Source organism: Myotis davidii, unplaced genomic scaffold, assembly GCF_000327345.1.
Source record: "Myotis davidii unplaced genomic scaffold, ASM32734v1 scaffold502, whole genome shotgun sequence".
NCBI classification, from domain to species: Eukaryota; Metazoa; Chordata; class Mammalia; order Chiroptera; family Vespertilionidae; genus Myotis; species Myotis davidii.
Window position 1 is genome coordinate 1,348,967 of NW_006293000.1, and position 22,522 is coordinate 1,371,488.

The following is a 22,522-nucleotide window of genomic DNA, read 5'->3' on the forward strand; positions in this document are numbered from 1 at the left end:
AGTGTGCTCCCACAGTGGGCCAATGGGCGGCATATGCAGGACTCATGGCTGGCGAGCACCGCTGCGGCTGAACAAGCCTCTCCTGATCCGGACTGACTGTGCACGAGTGGGGCAGGAATGAGCAAGTATTAATTTTATCTATTTTATAAATAAACAATACACATTCTAGTCAGAAGGAAATCTTACCTTTTCCAACAGCATGGATAGACCTGGAGAGTATTATGATAAGTGAAATAGACTAGTCAGAGAAAGACAAACATGATATTACTAGAGGCACTGAGCACAAAATTTATGCATGTGTAGGGTTCCTAGGCCTGGCCAGCAATCAGGGCAGTTCGGGGCCTCCCTTTGTTCCATGCCACCTCCTGGTGGTCAGTGCACATCGTAGTGAGTGGTTAAACTCCCGGTCGGTTGAACTCCTGAGGGGACAATTTGCATATTTGCCTTCCTATATAATAAAAGGCTAATATACAAATCAACTGAAGGGGGGTGGGTGGGGGATAACTGGTTGCTATGACATGCACTGACCACCAGGGGGCAGGTGCTTAACGCAGGAACTGTCCCCTGGTGGTCAGTGTGGTCCCACAGGGGGAGTGCCGCTCAACCAGAAGCCCGGCTCACTGCTGGCGAGTGCAGAGGCAGTGGTGGGAGCCTCTCCCGCCTCTGCGGCAGCGCTAAGGATGTCCAACTGCCTTTAGTTTCTTTTCCTTCAAATAAGTAAGCATACATGACAGATTGCAAATATCTTTTCTTTACTACCTGAGGCATTGTACTGCTTTCCGCATAATGGGCTTTGTGAGTTACTTGTTTGCAATAGAAATTGCAGAAACATCTGTCTACTGAATTATACTTTTGTCTCTTTTTTCATGGCTGATGTTACGGTCTTTAGATTTTTGTATTCATCTGGGTTTTTAATTATCAGTTAAAAGGGAAAACCATGCTTATGCTTAATAATAATAACTACTGTGTAATGAGTATACGATATTGTTAAACATTGTAGCTATGTGATTAACTATCACATTTAATCTTCTCAACACTTTTGTGGGGTACATAATATATCTTTATTTTATAAATAATTCTCTAGGTGTCTTACCTGGATATCTTCAGTTGAATTGTGAAAACTGAAAACAAGCATTTCACCAGGTAATACAGTGGTGATGGGCTCAAGAGGGAAGGACAGGATGGAGAGAAAGATTAAGGCATTCTAACTCCTGCTAATTCAGGCCTACCCAGGACTAGGCCCAATGAGAACCAAGCCTGATGGTACAATTACAAACTGCTCTCCAGCATATATTATCTAGAATTAGCCTGATTAGCCCAGTTCCCTTCATTCTTCAGCAGTAATTCCCAGCATTCCTAGTGTCATGTACGTGATGATAAGTTTGGAATTTGATGCCCAAGTAAACACTGAAACTTAACTCACTGAAACTGCCCCACATGGGTAGGCTAGTTTGCTTGGATGCTCCTTAACTCGGCCACCTGGTACCTGGCTCTCCCATTGTTGCCAGTGAATGTGATAAGTCATTTTGTAATGACATGAGAGAAGAATTTCAAACACAAACACATGAAGAAGTTTAATGTGACATTAAGATTTTACTGTGAATTAAGGGGAATTAATACACCCTCAGGGACATAGAGAGTGAGCAGGCTCTAAAGCACAGCCGTGAGACTCCTGTTAATCCTCCATACACCTTCTTGGTTCAGGTAAAGGCAAATGACCATTCAAACGATCCAATCTAAATTCCTAACTTTCCTGGGCCTGGATTAGGCACTCCTCCCAGTAAATTCAATGGGGGTTTCATGTCCTCTATCCAATCCGGTTACCTTTCTGATTGTTCCCAGGCTGGGCCCTGCCTGCACAGCATTTTTTTGTCACCCTCACTCCCATTGCACACGTCCAAAAGTTTCATTACAGCACCTAGTTCCCATTGCACAGGCCTTTCCTTCCCTCCCTCTTAAGTCTCCTCCAGGCAGTTCCCTGGAGTGTGTGAATTAGTCTGTTTACCAGTAAACTCGATGGAATTCTGTGCTGTCACCTGCTTCTGCTTCCCAGTTGTTAGAAATGAGGTGAACCCTTAAATTCAGTGGTCCTGGTAGAACACAAAACGTATTTGGGAGCCAGGCAGCAAGGCAAGTATCTTTACTTCTATGTGGAAGGGTGTGCGCACATGGTCTGGAAGCACGCACACACGGAGCAGGTGGTCTGCTCAACTTTATAATCCCTGATGCATGTGACCTGTCCCTTGATCTTGATTGGAGCTCAGGCACATAGTCTTTTGCGATTGGCTAGTTCAAAGGGAAGGGTTAGCCTTTTGCTGTTTCAAGATGGCAGCCCCCAGGGGAGCTGCAAGCCATGAGGCCAACATGGTGGCTGCCAAGTTACACAGTCCAAAATGGCGGCTGTCTAAACTGTTCTTTCACAGAAAAGATGATTTGTTTATTCTCACACAGTTTATTAAGATTATTTTGTTCCCTTTTGCTTTCTTCCTTATATTAATAACTGGTTATCTTCCTTATATCAGTAACTAGCTATCTACATGGACACAATGACTCCCTTTGGGAAATGCAGATTCATTTTTGAATCCCTGAGAGTTGACTAAGAGCCATGACCTTCTCATCTTATATTTATCAGTTCTTTTGGGTGTTTGTGTTGCGGGGGGTGGTGTGGGGGGGCTCGATCTTGCTTCAGAGTTCCCTTGTCCCATCTTAAAAAAATTATTTTTAAAATTTTAATTTTTTTCTGGCTTTTTTAGGCTATACTTGAAAATTAAAAATTATACATATTTAAGGTGTACAATGTGATGCTTTGACATTTGTATACATTGTGAAATGATCACCATGCTCAAGCTAATAAATATATTCATCACACAAGGTTACCTTTTTTTTTGTATGTGTGGTGATAACCATTAAGATCTACTCTCTTAGCCAATTTCAAGCATACAATGCAGTATTATTAGCTATAGTCACTTTTTGTACATTAGATCCTTAGAACTTATTCATCCTGCATAGGTGAAAGTTTGTACCATTTGATCAGCATCTCCTCATTTCCTTCACTTCTAGCACTATCCTGCAAAATAAGGCACTTCACATGCTATGTGGCCAGGGGAGGATTGCTTCTGACAATTTTTCATCACTATTTCTGCAAAGAGGTTCCTTTGATAACAATGTAATTGGGATTCCTGAGGACATGCCCTAATTTTTCTCCCTGAGGTAGACATGCAACCTTCAAGGTTGGTGACATAAACTTTAGAGAAGCTCTAAAAATATTTAGTCTATCATTGAAGATTTCTTAATCTTAAAACTTAGAAATCTCAACACACAACTGAAGATAATATATTTCTGCTTATGAAGGCAGAAGAGTGTAAAATCTTAGGAAGCTGGCACACCATAATAAGAGGAATATGTTTGGATTGACACTAGAACGCTGGCCCAAAGAGTTAACCTGTTATTCCTTTTAAATCATTGTGTGGCCATCCTGTGAATGCTAAAGATTTGCAGCACATTGGATGAACCTGCTCTATTACTCCTCTGTCTTATCTCACCAGGAGCTTCTCACCCAGGTCTTTGAAATGTCCACAGCGTTCTCAGTTCCAGAGAGACAGCACTTCACCTGGGGAATTGATGGGAATCTTTGAACAAGAAGGTCAGGTTGCTGAGAAACAGAGTTCCCCAGCAAGGACAGTAATGAGAAAAACAGTGTTTGGAAGTTTATTTTGCGTCATTGGCTGACTTTACTCTCACGATGTGCAAAGCCTGGTAGAGGAAAAAGCTTACAGCTTGACAATTTGGCATGTCAACTCTTCCAAAATACACTTGTCTTTTCAGGTGTTTGCTTAGCCCTGGCCTGCCAAGCCCCACGCTGTGACAGGTAGGACACAATACAGCAGCACAGCATTTTTTTTTTTTCCAGGTGAATTCTAACAAAAAAAAATCAACCTTTCCCCGAAGACTTGGAGGTGAAGGCCTTTGGGAGTGAGTGACCGAAAGGAATTAGGATGAGGTCCTTTTGATTACTTAAGGTCAGTTAGAGGTATCTCTCTCCCTCTCTTTTTTTAGTTTCTATTTTTCACACCTAGTAGCTAAAAAAAGACTCCTAATTTTCCTTCCAAAAATCTTCTGGCCAAGTCAATGATCCCCATTAATTATTTCTATGTTAAGTGCTTTCATTTGTCTCTTGGTTTTTGAACAAGATAAATCTTTTCTGTCTTAGGGACTTGTGTGGTTTTAATCAGGACATGCTGTAATTGATATACTCTCTGTCCATAGCAAACAGGACTAGTAGAAAGAGTTCCATTTATTCTCTTACAGATCTTGTAGGATAAACTTGACCTCATCCTTATTTTTTTATTTTTTATTTACTGTAAAGAAAGAAATTTCTTTGAGCCATCATGCAAGGTGGAGGGAGTAATTCTTTTCATTGTCACTTCTCCCTCTTGCTCTCCAAGCAAATCTTTGGTATTAGTACATGGAATAGATGTTTCCTTCATAATATCAAGTTGGTCTGCCTTAAAATTAAATTAGCTCAAACTCATAAAGGAAGACATACAGATCAGAAATTTAGCATAGAGTAGTAGAAATAGAGAACATTTATTGAGTGCATAAAATATGGTAGGTCTAGTGCTGAGTCCTTTTTCTACAAGATGTGTTTTGTTCTCACAATTTCATGACATATCACTATCTCCATTTTACAGATAAAGAACTAAAGGTTCAGAGGTATTAGATAATTTACTCAAAGTCACACAACTAATAAATGATAGATCCTTGTTTTAAACCTGGGATTGTCTGATTTTAGAATTCTATTTTGTATTATTGTTCAATGCTTCCTCTCAGTATGGAATTACCTTAAAAAACTTGTAGAAATATGTATTCTATTTCATCACTACATTTCAGCTAATCACTTAAGCAGGAAGAGTATTTATTTAGTACTTACATATTTTGTGACCAACACTACCTGGTATCTATTATATTGTGTTAAAATCTAAATGGAACCCTGGCCGGTGTGGCTTAGTGGATAGAGTGTCAGCCTGTGGACTCAAGGGTCCTAGGTTCTATTCCGGTCAAGGGCATGTACCCTGGCTGTGGGCACGTCCCCAGTGGGGAGTGTGCAGGGGGCAGCTGATCAATGCTTCTCTCTCATCGATGTTTCTGACTCTCTATCTCTCCCCCTTCCTCTCTGTAAAAAATCAATAAAATATATTTTTTAAAAAATCTAAATGGAATGTAAATGGTGGAGTTTCTAGGACTTGAGATCACCTAGAGGACTGAGAGGAATGAGTGGAATAACTGAATGTACTATCAGATTATGCTCATGTCAAGACTTGGATCTAGAACTGACTAGATGGATAATGTTTAAAAAGTCACCAGTTTTTTCTTAAGTGTTATTTTTAGAGAAGTTTTAGGTTCACAGCAAAATTAAGAGGAAGGTAGAGAGATTTCACATACTCTCTGCCTCCACACATGTGCAGCGGCCCCCACTATTAACACCCTCCAACAGAGTGGTACCTTTGGTTATAATTGAGGAGACTACATTGACACATCATAACCACCCCAAATCCATTGTTAACCTTGGGGCTCATTCTTCTGATGTATATGTTACTAATTTCTTCAAGCTTCAGTTTCCCCACCTGCAAAATAATTGCTTGTATTTGTAACATTCTTTATTATTGATAAAATAATTTCTCTCTAATACATTTCCTTATTTGAATCTCACCAGAACCAGGTAAAAAGGGGCATAAATATCCTAATTCAACAGATCAGAAAATAAAGAGGCTAAGTGTTTTTCTTAAGGTAAAGTACTAAGTGGCACAGAGGGAATGTCAATTCTAATGTAAAATCAAGTGTCCTATACCCTCAACAAGATTGTGAACAGAAAGTGACATAAAATATGTGGATATGTTTTGAAATCTGTGAAAGCCTATAAATTTAATTTAATTTTTAAAATTTTACTTATCAAAATAACTTACTGAGACATTATTATTATTACAATTATTGGTTTCAGAGAAGAAGGGAGAGGGAGAGAGAGACAGAAACATTCAATGATGAGAAAGAATTATCAGCTGCCTTCTGTACATCCCCGAATGGGGATTGAGCTCACAACCTGAGCATGTGCCCTGACCAGGAATTGAACAATGACCTCCTGGTTCATGGTTTGATGCTCAGCCACTGTGCCACATCAGCAGGGCTGAAGATCTAATTCTTGGTGAAGAGTTACCACTTTGGTATCCAGAATGTTTGTAAAAGGGATGAAGGACCAGGAATGAGGAGGGCTTTCCTTGGCTCAAACATCTTCCCAGTGTAACAGAAATTTATACAGCACCCAGCAATCCTCAAAAGCACTTTATTCTTAGCATGAGAGAAGGATATTTCATTAACAGGAAACAAATGGTGCAAAGGTAAATTCTACAATGTGCACAAGACCTCTGAAAGTCCCATAATACTCAGGCTCTTAGACATCACAGGTATTACTGATGCTGTCCCTTCCAGGCATTTGAGAAGGGAAGCAGTCCTTTGGACACTGAGGTACCTGTAATTTGTGTCATGCCCCTCTAACCCATGCTACACGTCTGGATCTAAGGGGACCCTCCTTTGATTTTACTGGCAGTCTCAGAACCTCCTTCTTCTCCTCTGTTATCTCAGGAACCCACGGGAACTCTATAGCATCTCCTGTCCCCTTAGTTTCCACAAAGAAGTCCTTCTCTCCCTCTCTAGGAATGCCTTCACATTTTGTTCATTCATCTTGAGGATCAAACACTTCAAGGAATGTGAAGAATAGATAACTAAGTCCACAATAAAATGTGGAAAGATCCATTCCAAGTATTTTGGTATAAAAATGAGTGTTTATGTGTCTAAAAGAAAAAGAGAGAGGAAGTAAGGAAGGAAATCAAGAGAGGGGGAAATAAAAAATAAAGGTATTTTCTAAACACAGCTGGAAAGTGACACAGGACTATAGCAGAGAAAGAAAATAAGCATGTCCTTCATTCACTAGTGTGTGTGCCTGGCAGTTCTATGTATGAATGATAAAATGTTGGCTATAAGAGGAAGACAAATATTGGATAACACAGAAAATTGAGAATATCATAGGAACCAGACATTAAAAAGGTATAGGAAACCCTAAAATATATAATACTTTGTCTAGACCAAGATTTCTTAACTTTAACATTAATGATATTTTGGGCTAGACAACTCTGTTGTGTGGGACAGTCTTGTGAGTTGCAGACATTTTAGAAGCATCCTGGCCTCTACACAGATGCTAGTAAGTTGTGCAACAAAAATGTCTCTAGCTGTTGTTAAATATCCTTTGAGGTGGGGGAAGGGAGAAACAGTAAAGCAAAATCACTACTCGCTGAGAACCACTTGTCTAAATATTTGACATGCTAAGTTAGAAAAAATGTAGAATCAATATAGAATAGTGTAGAATATTAAAAGTAGTAATCTTTTGTTTTAATGAAGACACAGGTAATTTTTTAATTGTCTTTGCTTCTCTATAGTTTTGAAAATTTCTATGAAGAACATGCATTAGTTGTATAATAAGGAAAAAAGGATTGCTAATTAAGTCTTTAACAGTAAAGATACTTGAATGAACTTTGTGAGTGTTCTGGTGAGTGAAGGTGTATTCATAGAAAAGAGAGACTCATGGTGTTCTAACAAGACGAAATAGAGAAGAAAATCAGATTAGACCAGGGGAAGTAGAACATTTATAAGAAAGAAAGCAGGAGGAAGAGGACAACGAATAGTTAAAAAATAAAGTTTCCAAGAGTCTTTTCATCTGGTTGGGCATGGGTAAGCTCCCAAGCACTTCAGGATGGAATGGTGACATTTGATTGTGTCATATTGTATATATGTTAAGAGTGAACATTAGCAAATATGAATGATTATATATGGCTGGTTGATGGTGTCTCTAAATATTTATATCTGTACTAGAGGCCCGATGCACAAAATTCGTGCAAGGGGTGTCCCTCAGCCCGGCCTGTGCCCTCTCATAGTCTGGGAACCCTCGGGGGATGACCACTTGCTAGCTTAGGCCTGCTCCCTGGGGGATTGTGTCTAAGATGGCAATCAGATATCCCTCTGGCAGCCCGGCAGCCCTCAGAGGATGTCCACTTGCGAGCGGGGAGCAGACCTAAGCTGCAGTTGGACATCCCTTAGTGCTGCTGAGGAGGCAGGAGAGGCTCCCATCACCACTGCTGGATTTAATTCTGGGATTTATTTACCTTCTATAGCTGTCACTGGAGCTGAGAGCCGGCTCCAGCTCTGAGGCTGCGGCTGGCTGAAAGCAGGTATCTGGGTTTGTTTAGCTTCTATAATTGAAACATTGTTGCCATCACTGCTGCTCTAAGCTCTGAGGCTGAAGCTGGATGAAAGCAGGCATCTGGAGCTTGTTTAGCTTCTATAATTGGAACTTTGTTGCTTAGAGTGTAGCTTAGAGCAGGGCGAGGCAGGCAGGAAACGTTGGCTTACTCCGTCACTGGAGCAAGCAAGCCTCATGTTCGCTTCAGCTGTGTGGCTGCCGGCTGCCATCTTGGTTGGCAGTTAATTTGCATATCCTGCTGGATAGCCAATGGGAAGGGTAGAGAAGTTAAGGTTAATTACCATGTTTGTCTATTATTAGATAGGGTTATTTTCTTGCTTATGACTCAGAAATATTGCATTTGTATTAAGGTGTTGTCATATCAATTAGGTTTTCAGCAAAGACTCCCAAACTCCCAAGATCACAAGACAGTAGGAGAAACAAAAAGATCAAGTATTCCATGAAAATGGTGATTGTTCCAGGATACAGCTTCTTTCCTTCACTTCCATTAAGGTTTCCATTATAGAAGGACTAAAGCCTGTGAATGAAAAATGTGTTTCCCTTAGCTAGAAGAATGACATCTAGCCTTAGAATATTTTATCTGAAGAGTGACTTTTAATGGTTAGGTATTACTAGTTTTTTTCTTTCAATTGTTTATTTGTTTCACAGACATTTTCTGAACACCTGCTCTGAACTAAGGCATTCAACTAGTAGCTTACACAAACAATAACATTCTATTTGCTTTACTACCATATAACTCCTTCTAAGGTCTTCCACTTCAGTCACACTTGAACCTCAAAATATTCTAAGGTGTTGCCCAGCTGGTGTTGCTGAGTGGTTGGGCAGCAACCCTTGCACCAAGAGGGCACTGATTCATTTTCCAGTCAGGGCATGTGCCCCAGTTATGGGCTCAATCCCCAGCGGGGGGCATGGAGGAAGCAGCCTATCCATGTTGCTGTTTCTCTATCATCATGTTTCTATCTCTCTCTCCCTCCCCATTCCTCTCTCTCTAAAAATATTTTTTTAAAAAAGAGAACATGTGACATTTTTTTTAAAGTCTAAGGTCTCAAATTACAATAAATCTGTCTTCTGTCCTAATCAAAATACATGTTGGCACAGAGAAGATGAAGCAGATGAAATACTCCAATTTTGGCATTAATTTCAATGTGTGTGCTTTTCTCCATACTATGAAGCAATTAACTCAATTCTGACACTATCTACCTGGAGCTAGCACCAGATCCTACAAGACTGATCCACCCCCCATCCTCCTTTATATCCAACCATGAGTCTGGGTTGTCACCTGCATGTTTGACAGGTATACACTGGAGGTTCCCATTATAACCTTCTTGGGTTCAATTAATTTGCTTGAGTTTCTCACAGAACTCAGAGAAACATTTTACTCACTTGATTACAGGTTTATTACAAAAGGGTATAACTGAGGAACAGCCAGATGGAAGAGATGCATAGGGCAATCTTTGGGAGAAGGGCATGAAGCTTTCTTGCTCTCTCTGAGGCCTTTCCTCTCCCAATACCTCCTTGTGCTCAGCAACCAGGAAGCTCTACAAAGACTGTGCCTTTGGGGTTTTATGGAGGCTTCTTATGTAGGCATGATTGATTAAATTACTGACCATTGGTAATTAAACTCAATCTCTAGTCCCTCTCCCCTCCCCAGAGGTCATGGAGTAGGGCTGAAAATTCCAACACTCTAATCAATTGGTTGATTCCCCTGGCAACCAGCCCCCATCCTTACGCTACTTATAGGGATTTCCAAAATTCACTGTATTAAACAAAACAAAGGGCACCATTATCACTCAGAATTTAGAAAATTCTAGGGGTTTTAGAAGCTCTATGCAGGGAATGGGAATGAAGACCAAATATAAATTTCTTATTATAAACCACAATATTGTAACAGACTAAAGTGCTTGGTCTCTCTTTGACTCCTTGTTCAAGCCTGTTTTATTCCCATGATCTTCAGGCTAATGGCTTCGGCTTAGTCTTGCCTATAGACAGGCTAATCATCAGAGGGATTCTGCTTGCAGTTTGAGTTTTACCAAAACAGCCTTTTTTTTTTCTTCCCTGGACATAAACGAAGCTGGGACTCTACTTTCTTAAAATGGATTTGAGGAACCACTAGGATTTCCATCTTCTCTGTTGGCACCTGCTCCATCAATAAATCTTTCTTTACTCCAAGCTCTGATGTTTTGAGTTTTGGCCTCTTGGAGCTTAGAGCACATGGACTTTGGACTGATAACATTATTACAAAGACACATGAATAGACAGTGAAAGAAAAGATACTGAGAAAGGAGAAAAGACACTGTAAACATCAGAACATGCATAGTATGTTGGAGAAATTTTAATTGAGGCCAATAACATTGAGTCCCTTTCTCTCTCTCTCTCTCTCTCTCTCTCTCTCTCTCTCAAGGTTTGAAATGATGGAGTGTGAATTCATTTGAGTGATTGCCCGACCGATAGAGACTCTAGCAGTCTAGTCACTAGAGGAATTGGATAAAAGCACCAATCTTTCCATTTTAACCGTCCAATTTACTGTGCCTGTGGCTGGAGTTCAAAGAAGTTTGGAGATGGAGTCCAAGTTATCAGACTGGCACTGGGTCAGGGATCTTCTGAGCACATATGGGTTACAGGCATGGGCTTTGGAACCAACTCGGTTTGAGATTGAGTTTAGGCTCCAGCACTACCCAACCATATGGCTTTGGGGAAGTTTTCTAACTTCTCAGTGCCTGTATCCTTACGTATAAAAAGGGAGTACTAATGTATTTATTGCCTATAGGGTGCTCATAAATGTTTAACAACCAGTCTCTGCAGGAAAAACAAAAAAACCTAAATTGTTGTATTTGCTGATTGCCCTCACATAATTAGAGCCACCATGACTAATTTCAAGCTACCAGTGTCATGTCACTGAACACGGAACTGGGAAGAGATACAAACATTAACTAGTGCAAGCTGATTCCAACACATCCCTGCCTATCAGAGGGTGCTGGGGGGCTTGAATGAATACTGCTAGTAAAGTGCTTAGCATAGTGTCTGTCAAATAGCAAGTGCTTAGGAATGTTTGCAGGTCCTTCTTGGGCCTCCTGGCTTCTAATAGAATCTCCTTTTCTCAGTAGCTAGTTGCTTTCTCTGATGCTGCACACGATCTTAGAAGTCCTGTCTGCAGTGGGACTGGGGCTGGGTTGATTAACGCAAGTACAGTGGTGCTTGCCCCTAGATGTTGCCAGCACCCGCTGCATGAAAGTCAGGCTGCTTGAGCGTTTTCTCCTCACTTGAATGGCATCACTCCATTCTTACCTCCTACTACAAGGCCAACCTCCCCGCCTCCCCCGTTCTTGGGGGATTTAGATAGTTTTTGGTAATCTGTTCCTCTGTAAGCAGTCCTCTGGGTTTCTGCAGCCATTGCCTCCTACAGCCTGGAGGACAGCCTGAGGTGCCGTGTGGTTCTGGCAGGCCCATATTTACAGTCAGATGGCACTTCTCTCTTAGCTAAGGTGCCATTAGACTATGATACGCAATATTTTCCAAATATCCACTCTCTCTGAGACAGCCTTCTCTGGTTCCTTGTTCTCTAAATCATGTTATATTTACACAAGTTAAAATGCATTTAAGTCCTAGTGAAGGTTACAAGGCAAAATGGAATACGTCTGTCTGCCTCTATGCTTTCATTCCCCAACCCCTCCCCCATGTCCTTTTAGAATACTAGTCCTTTTCACATAGGATGGTCCAAGCCTTACTGCGGATGTCCCACTCTCATTCCTGTTGGGTTTTCTTCTCATCATTCCCCAGCTCCTAACTGTTTAATGATAAAGTATGGTTCCAAGTTCATTAAATAAGACAATTTCATGCAATTTAGATTACTAGAAAAATTACTATCCATACCTTCAATAGGTCCCAAGGAATAATACCAATAGGCAACTACACCATTTTGGCAGAGGTATACAGGATGGGAAGTGTGCCTACTCAGGCGGAGCTCAGGGATTTGGGGTACAGGTAGTCCCAAACTAGTGCACTGCAGTCATGAAAACAACATGACAAAATAATTTTTTCTAACACTAATGGGAATAACAATAAAATCAACACAATGATTTTCTTAAAAGCTCTCTCAAACTTCTAAATTTAAAATGATCAAATCTTTAGCTACCTTAATATGTAGAGTTAATGTACTATATGGCTCATTAGAACCATGTATTGAGGGAAAGGGACTTTTTTGGGGGGACAATTTCCCAGACTCTGAATCTAGTAAAGTTGTGTCATATTTTTCTGGATAAAACAGAGTTATGAGAGCAAACCGCCAAATGCCAAATGGGGATTAGTTCCTACAAGTTTTGGAGAGTTAGCTGACAGAGGTATTTCATGTATATGTGCTTTTATGGAGTTTTATTATTCCCAATAAATGGAATTTTGAACTTCATAAATATCTGTTAGTGTTACTAGTTTCTTTGGCATTTTATGTCACTAGATTAACATTTTTGCAGGAACTACCTGGATTTTGGACACATTGAATATTTGTGCCTTACTCTGTCCCTTCATTGTTTCACTTGACTCAAAAGAGAGAAGGTATTTACATCTGCACACTTAGTAATGTTCTGCTAAATATGTTTTATTAGAGCTATTTTCTCACAGGGACACGTTCACTTGCTGAACCAATCCATCAACCAAGGGTATTGATTGAGTTCCTCTGTTTACAAGGCAGCAGGCTGGGGTCGGGTCCAAAAACAATAATACATTTTATACCTGTCAAAGGCCTTTCTGGCAAAGGAGAGCTCTGAGCACATCATCTTATTTTACTTTCTCTGAGAAATATTAATGGAAAATAGATTCCAATCCATCTTTGCATCTATTCACACAAACCCAAAGATATATCATGACTTGCCCAAGGTCATGTAGAGAGTGAGAGTGAAGAGCTGACCTCTGATGTCATAATCAAAGAGGTAAATTGAGTGGTCACAGAGGACGTTCGTGGCACAGCCAATGCAGGACCTTGGCTTCTCTTTCTGCATATTCTTGAGAACTGGTTTCAGCAAGAACACCTTACACAGGAGGTAAGCTGATTATTGACACTATCAGTCTGCAGAAAGCAGGGTCAGCATTGACTTTCCACTTGGCCACAGCAGGGCACAGCAAGCTTATCCCAGGCAGATTTCCACTGTTCCTCTTGTTCAGTGTGTGCTCACCTGCATGGGTTCTTCAAATATAACAAGCTGCCGAATCAAAACCTCTCAAGCGTATCATAATTTTCACTTTCCAAACTGAAATACTCTGATCAGGGCTTGACAAAAATAAGACTTTGACCTTCAATCCATTGGAGGGAAAATGTGTTTTTGCATTTATTTTTAAAATGCTGAAGTAGAGGATGAATCGACAGCAACCACTGACCTTGAGGAAGTATTGGGATTTTGTTATCCTAAAGAGATCTTAAACAGAAAAAGCCAAACCAAACCAAACATTGAAGTCAGAACTCATAAACACCAATTTAATGATTCAAACACCAGTGTAAATAGCACTCCATGCCAGTTGCCAGAGTTAAGTGGAAGAGACATGTGTAGAGATTTGGGAAAGGTGGCATCCTTACCCATCACATTATGGGTCCTACTTTCTGCTTCTGTAGGTGATATTTGACTGGATGCCGGGATTATGAGCTTTCCCTTGTTGGGTGCTGGATATTTTTGTATCACCATAAATATTCTTTACCTTTGCTTTGAATGCAGTTAAATTACTTGGACACAGTTTGATCCTTTGGAGTCTTGCTTTTAAGCTTTGTTAGGTGGGATCAAAGCAGTACCATTCCTCACTACTGAGGCACAATGATTCTGAGAACTCTATCCTATGCCCCGTGAATAAAAAGGTTTTCCTGTCTGTGTGGTAAGAACACAAACTATTCTCAGACCCTGATGACCACTGAGTGCGGCTTTCTTTAATCCTTCAAACAGTTCTTTCTCCCAGACTTGGTTATTCTCCCACCTTCATGCACTGAAGTGATGAATAGCCAGTAGGACTCTCTGCAGATCTCTGGGTTCTTCCTGTGTAGTCCCTTGTCTCTGATATTTGCTCCTTGCTCTAGTTTCTAGGAACTAGCTCTCCCCAGATTCTTAGTTTTATCTTCTCAACTCGGGCCCTCTACATGGATCCCCCCTATCACCACCACTCCCCATGCACTGGGGCCTGGGGACTCCCAAGGTGGTCAGCTAAGGCAATCATAGATGGGGCTCATCTCATTTGTTCCCCATCTTTCAGAGATCTCTGTCCTCTGTTGTCTGATCTATAGTGTCTTTAAACTGTTGTTTCTTATGTTTCATCTGAAAATATTTTTTTGTTGTCTCCAAAGGCAGGGTAAATCTGGTGCTTGCTATCACATCTTAGCCCGAAGTGGAAGTTCATGTTGATTAAATGGGTGGTAGGAACTGCAACTAATAAATCAAGGGAAGCTATTGTCAAAAGCCAAACCAAGAGAGGCTGGGCCAGGAGGAATATCATTTCACAATAGCTAACTCCTGGCGACAGCCGGATCTGAGGATGGGCTGAAGCAAAGGAATAGGTATCCAGATGCTTGAGTGCTCAATAAAAATGAAGTGCGCATAACCTTGCTTCTATGGTCATGACTTTTTCTTTTCCTTAAAGTGGCAGCGCTCTTGAATTACTAACCAACATTTATCATCCATCTATTTAAATATTAATACAGTGAATTATTTGCAAAAGAATATACTATATGGCATAAGAGACCATTTTCTCCATCATCACCAAAAGATTATTTATTGGATGCAGGATCTTTTATAAATGCAAATCCTTGTAGCCTATTTTGCACTTAATTCAGAAGATTGTCTATCAAGGAGAAGTTTGTGCGAGATTATTGTAGATTTTCTTCACTCTTTCTAGGATTTGATCCTCACTCATCAGTTGGGTACCTACATTAAAATTTTCCCTAACCGTTTTTTTTTTTAAATATATGTTTTTATGGATTTTAGAGAGAGAGAGGAAGGGAGAGGCATAGAGAGATAGAAACATGGATGAGACAGAAATATCATCGATCGGCTGCCTTTTGCATGGCCCCCACTGGGGATCAATCTTGCAAATCCAGCATGTGTCCTGACCAGGAATCAAACCAGCGACCTCTTGGTTCCTCGGTTGATGCTTCACCGCTGAGCCACACCAGCCAGGCTCCTACCAGTTTTTGTTTCCTGTATTTTGATGCTCAGTTGTTTGGTGTATATACATTTTGGATTGCTAAATAAATTGGTCTTTCTGTTATTATGTAATGGCCCTCTTTGTCTCCAGTAATTTTCTTTGAAGTCCATTTTATCTGACATTAATATATCCTCTTCTGCTTTCGTTTAATGCTTGCATGCCATATTTTCCCCATCCCTTTACTTCCAACCTATCATGTTCTATTTGATGGGAGCTTTTTATAAAGAGCGTATGGTTGGACCATGCTTTTTTTTATTCACTCTGACAATCTGTCTTTTAACTGGTATATTTAAGCCATTTATAGTGAAAGTGATTATTGACATGCTAGGGCTGAGGTCTTCCATTTTATTATTTCTTGTCTGATCCTTCTGTTTTTCATTTTTCTGGTATTATTTCTTGTCATTCTTTTCATTCAAGTTATGATTTACTGGTTCTTGATATTTATATCTTTTATTTTAGCAGAAATTTACGTTGTTCAGGTTTAAAACACACATCCTGACCTGTTTTTGTGAGCTGTAATTCCACTAATACTTTTGCTTTCAGTTTTAATTGGTTCATTTTTGTGCTTCTTAGAGTCTTGTTTGTGAGTTCCAGCCTATTGATAATGATGCTATTGGTTAGGAATGTTGGAGGCATCTGCTGGGCCATATTACTGTATTAACTCATAGCAATCTCCACAAACATTGTCCCCACTAGGGCCAATCTGGCTGGACTAACTCCTGTGGTTCTCATTATGATTGCAGGATGCAGCTCAGCAAAAACCGTCAGTGAACTTGGAGGAACAAGGTTCATAGGTCCTGGAGGGTACCTGGCAAGCCTGAGAGACACATAAAAATGGGAATTAGGGTGTGGGAAGCAGGAATTAGGTCCCTAAAATGGTCAGTTCCCTAGGTTAGCCATGGCTTTCTGAAAGAGGGAACTGCATGAGCTGGGCAGCCTGATTCCTTGTCTGGTTGTTGTTCTGCTGGTAGCAGTACCGTTTAGCTGGCAATATGTTTATTCAGGATGGTTGTTTTCTGAAATGGATGCCTCAGCAATCCAAAGATTAATATCGAGTTCTTACTCTACAAAGGTTTTTTGAAAACCTTTGCGTGGAATTCCATGCTAGTTCAATTCTCTTCTGGTGCGTTCATTCTGGTCACCTTCATGTTTGACTTGGCCAGACCTTCCTCTCCACGTTTTAGGAATCCCTTTCTCCAGTTGTCTCTTCTCCTGGATCTTTCCCCCAACTCTCTGGTTTAGAGGGCGCGTGTGCTGCCTGCCGTGCCGCTCTTGGGTAGGGATGGGAGTCCACACGTCCCACTCTGTCTCTATGGATAAGCTGGGAGAGTAGGGTGTGCTGCTCTTGGTCCCCTGCTGCGGCTGGTGGGAGTGGGGCATCGAATTCTCTGCCTCGTCTCTATTGGCACCACCAATAAGGATAAAGATACCCTGGCCTGCCTGAATCAAATTAAATTGGATTTTTTTGTTTCTCTTAGCACAAGTAAGGGAATTCAGTTGGGAAGTGCAACCTCACAGTTCTGCAATGTCCCCTGAAAAAAGTAAAAAATGCAGACATAGTTACCAGGGAAAGTAAATTTGGTCAGGCTGGTATTTCGCTTCTGGGTTCTGCGTCATTAAAATTCACTCACAAACACTCATACCTGCTGTATGCACGGTATTGTGAAGAGACTGTGAAGGCTGATGAAATAAATTAGAAATAAACCTTGCTTTCAAGGCACTTCCTATCTAGCAGAGAATTAAATACAAATAACCATGATTCTAAGTGAATGCAGTAAGATGGAGGCACTGACTGAACCCTTCTATACGCATCCGGTATCAGACACCTGACATGTTATGACCCAGGGTGTGTTCAAGACCACATGGGATTAACTTCAAAGACCTGTGTTATTTATTTATTTATTTTTTTAAATATATTTTATTGATTTTTTGCAGAGAGAAAGGGAGAGAGATAGAGAGCCAGAAACATCGATGAGAGAGAAACATCGACCAGCTGCCTCCTGCACATCCCCCACTGGGGATGTGCCCGCAACCCAGGCACACGCCCTTGACCGGAATCGAACCCGGGACCCTTCAGTCCGCAGGCCTACGCTCCATCCACTGAGCCAAACCGGTTTCGGCGACCTGTGTTATTTTTAATACATCTGTGTGAAAACACTTTCTGATGTTGTAAGAAACATATGCAACAGATATCGGAGAGGATGTGAAACCTTTATGACTATTTTTAATAAAATTATACTACCTCAAATACACTGAATATAAATTTAAAAAAATGAAGAATGGCATGCATTTAGGGCTATCTTCATTATAAAGCAAAACATGAATTTAGACCCACCCCAAAAAGTGGAGCCCAGCATCCTGCTCTAACCCAGTTTGGTCAACTGGTCTGGAACCACCTGAAACTGACAGAGCTCACTGCAAAAGCGTAACTTGTTCCTCAGTTCAGTAGCCTGCCCATCCCCCCTACCCTAATCCCTACCCATCCCCCTACCCCAGCCCCTATCCCAACCCCTACCCATCCCCCTACCCATCCCCCTACCCCAACCCCTAGCCCTAGCCCTAACCCTGCCCCTTGCCCAGTGCACCTGCTGCAGGGGAGGATCTCACTAAACTGTCCAAAAGGAATACATTATTGCAGCCTGAGCAACTGTCAAGTTAGCAAGCTGCTCTGACCATTGCCCCATATCCTTTTTACTCCCCTCTCTGATGATTTTCAGAGATGTTAAAGCAGTAATGAGAGGAAAAAAGACTTTCAAAAATTCCCTGGGAACCAGGCACTCTCTTTTAGCAGCTTTCATTTATGGAGTGCTACGTATGTGGCCAACACCACGGACTTTATACATATTCATTACTTAATTTAGTTGTCCCAGAATCTGGAAAAGTAGCTATTATTACTCCCATTTTACAGATGAGAAAACCAAGGCATCGGAAGATTAAGGCATTTGATCAAGTTCTCCAAGACATTGTGGTAGTTTGAACTCAGGCTGCCAAAATCGAAAACCCATGTTTTGTGCTGGGGTCCAGCCCCGGAGGGTCCAGGGGCTCCCAAAGTTGTGGACGGAGGTGGCGGAGAAGGAATGCCACTGAGGCAGTGTTCAGGTGATCATCATAGCCAGGTTCCTCTTTTTATTGTCATCTAGCATCTGTATTTATACTATTTGGTCCCAATCCTATCCATCCTATACAAAAGGCCAGGGGGCATCCCATCTCCATTCAAAGGTTACTCCATTGCTCCACTAAGCTACAAGGAAGTAACTGAAGGAGGTCACTCCAAGCAAAGATCAAAGTGACCAACCACCCCTCTGGGGAAACAACCTTTCTCAGGGAGGTGGTCCTGTTTAAAACACATAGCTGTTAAGAGGGGAGCAAACATATTAAGAACAGTATGCCATATACGCAGGGTCCCTTGAAACATCCCTGCAGGGACTGCCTCAAGCAGCCAGGGTGGATGGCTTCCAACAGTTTTGAAACCCACCATTTTAATAAGAAAAAGAAGGAAACATTTGATTTTCTTTCAGTCATATTTTTAGTCATCTAAACTTAGGAAAAGTAGGAAATAATGCCTTTAAATAACATCTTAAAATGTATGAGAAAAATAGTGTATTATGAAGGAGAGCGTACCCCCTCTCTTTTTTGAAGCCTTTAATAAATTGTTCTGGGTTGATAGAGATGGCTTTTCTATTCCGCAGAGACAAAAGCAGGGGATTGGCTTTAAAAACGTCTATTAGATTAATGGATGAAATATACTGCAGTCGTAAATAGCTTTCCTCATTTCATTATTTACAAATACATTGAGGCTATTGCCAGCTACACAACACAGGCTCTGTTGCCAGGAGCTGGGTCAGCCCAGTAATGGCTTGGGTGCCTCCAAACTAATCCATCTCAGGCACTGAGATGACATTTATTGGGAAGTTAAACAAAACTTTAGCCCAGTTGATAAAAACTTTCAGAGCGGAAAGTGTTGCTTAAATATAGCTACAGGGAAACCAAGAACAAGTTAAGAAGATGTGTAGATTCCATCCTGGGTGAGACAGCTACATGATGGTGCAGATGAAGGAGAAATTAAAAAATTTCTCAGCACCACTGGTTAAGATCTTTAGAAGTAAAGGTTGCCAGATTTTTTTTAATTTTTTTATTTTTATTTTTGGAGAGCAGAGGATGCTTTTGAGTCCAGAGAAAATGAAATTTCAAGGCTATAGTTGTACGATTTTGTTGATCAATTCAGTGAAAATTGCAAATGGGAAGAAAGGAGCAAGACAGGTGAAGGGCAGAGGATCATAGCTGGAGTCAGCAAAAGGGTGAAATTAATTGCAGCTGAAGCCTGTCTTCGGGACACAAAGTATAGGAACAGGCGAAATGTTTGCATACCTCAATCTGCAGGCAAGACACAACTTAATAAATAGAGAGTGACGCAGCCTTTTGGAAATGAACCAGCTCCTGTTTTAATCCGCCAAGTATCTCCTTGGGACAGAGTGAAGGAGAGGGAGCTGGCTTTCTTTCTGGTGTCTAAGCAGTTTCAAAGTATCCTCAAGTCCCCTTTGCTTCTTTCTTTATCTTATTCTCTTCTTCCTCTTCCATGCAGACCTCATCTTTTACTTTAAAAACCATTTTCTTGCATTGGCGACAAATTTATAGCACTGTATCAGCCCCCTTTAGGTCATCTAAATGGAGAGAGCTCCCGAATACCATGCATATCAAAGACAACCCTGCTTCATATGGAGAAAAGAATCAAATTCTCCCTCCCTCAGTCCTTTCCTCCCTCCGTCCCTCCCTTCTTTCTCTCTATTTCCCTCCCTTCCTTTCTCTTTCCTTCCTCCCTTCCTCTGGGCTAGGCATTGGGATCATAAAGCCATAGTTTCTACAATGAATAAACTTACATACAATAGGGAGAGAAAGGGGAAAACCGAAATTAGAGTCCAGTGTGGAAAGTACTATAATTAGAGGAATGTAGAAGTTGTGAGCGAGCACAGAGGCAGGGGTTTAAAGCAGCATTCAAACATAAGAAGGAATTAGTCACATGGATAAACAAAGTAAAGGGCATAGCAATGAGATACAAAACTAGGAAAAACTCAAGACACAACTTGGAAGTTCGACTTTCACGTTTGTTTGGCGTTCTTTTTACATCTCATATACTAACCTACAGGAGGCAGTAGAGAGTAGTGGTGGAATGTGTGGCCTTTGGATCCGGTTTGCCTGGCTACAAATCCCAACTCCACTCCTTCCAGCAGTGTGATTTGGAAAATTATTTAACTTTTCTATGCCTTGGTTTCCTTAACCATACAGTAAGAGATAATAATGGAAACTACTTCATAGGATTATTATTGTCAAAATGAACAGTAAATATATATGAAGCACTTAGAACTGGTGCCTGGCACATTGCAAGATATTATTACGAGTTTAATTAATAAAATCATTAGTGAGTATATGCAATGCTGTCTTGATTAAATTTTGTTACTATTTTTTTTTTACTATCTGGCCACTAGCTGGAATAAAATCTTATTGATAGCCATTAATCAATGCCTAATGTATCTGCCTAAGTCCACAAGTTGTTAAAAATAAGAAAAGATAAAGTGCTAAAATATTTGTATTGTCTTCTAATGAATATGAAATCCATGGGGTTATATTTCTTGCAAAAGTGATCTGGTCTTAAGATATTACATCTATGGAGTTGGACAAATACAACCAAGATGAGGAAGTCCACCTTTTCTCACCACACATGGAATTTGCAATCCAGCAACATTGTTATCTTGGCCTTGGGTTCAGATAAAATAAAAAGCGATTCTTCTGCAATCATGCTTTTGCATGTTCATGGTCTTATCAATGATTGAAAATGTCTTTTCCTAGCATTTATTGTTTTATTTTGCTAAATTCATACAATTCATTACCACTTTATTTTTCCAGCTTTGTTTACCTAGGTTGACTTTACTTATACAGAAAAATTACATACTTTTTCACTCATACATTATATTATTATTATCCATATAAAACCAGAAAATAATACTCCCAAAACACATTTATGTAATAATGTCTTTTGTTATTTACCACAATCATATGGGATAGCAAATTTTGTGAGTTCCATCTATTAGATGTTGAAAATTACATGGCCTACATGTACTTTTTTTTTGCAAGGAAATTTGAGCCAAATTTAACAGCTAACAAAATTATTTTCATGACTAACTCATTAGTGGAGATTCAGTGTAGTGAAGTGGTTAAGACATCTGGAGTTTCAACAGTGTCTAGTGTTTAGTGTCTAGTAACATTTGATAAATGCTAGCTCATAATATGCAGCATTTAAATAATTAGAAGTAGCTTATAATAAAAGACAAATATTCAATGAGATTATTAATATTCTAAAAATATTGAGTGCCATATGAAGTGTGGGGAATACACGTTTTACATGGCTTTTCTAACTGAATCTTGACCAAAAAAAAAAAAAAATCTCATAAGCTAGGTGTTTTTGTAATTCCTGTTTTATAAATAAATGAGCAGGCTTATAAATTGTCAAGGGTCACGTAGCAAATAACTGGCAGTGCTCCGATTGGAAAGCAGGCATGGAGCTCATTCTTAGCTATTACATTATACTGATTTTCCAGTAAAAATATATACATTGGCCAGGGTATGAACATTTGACTGGAAACTGAATTTTGCTCAAATGTCCTGGCTAACCCAATCCAAAAGGGGAAATAGCTTGTGTCACATAATTATTTCTTTTGCTTTTGGTTATATTTATGTAATATTATTTCCTTCTTCATTTTTCATTAGACTCACATAGGACTGTACTCTTCTTAAGATAATATTGTCCCTTTGTTTTATAGGGCAAACATTTCACGAAGAGTAACCAGCCTCGCTTTGGACTCATGAATGTGTAGATGTGTGTACTTATGTCCTCTGTATAAGACCTGTTGGTTTTGACATTGCTCATGGAGGAAGCATCCAAAGACTTTCTCTTTCTCTGACTGCAGATTGGAAACACATCTGACAACTCTTGCAGACACTGTCTTAATTAATTTACCTTGATTATTCTTATTTCATGACAGAAAC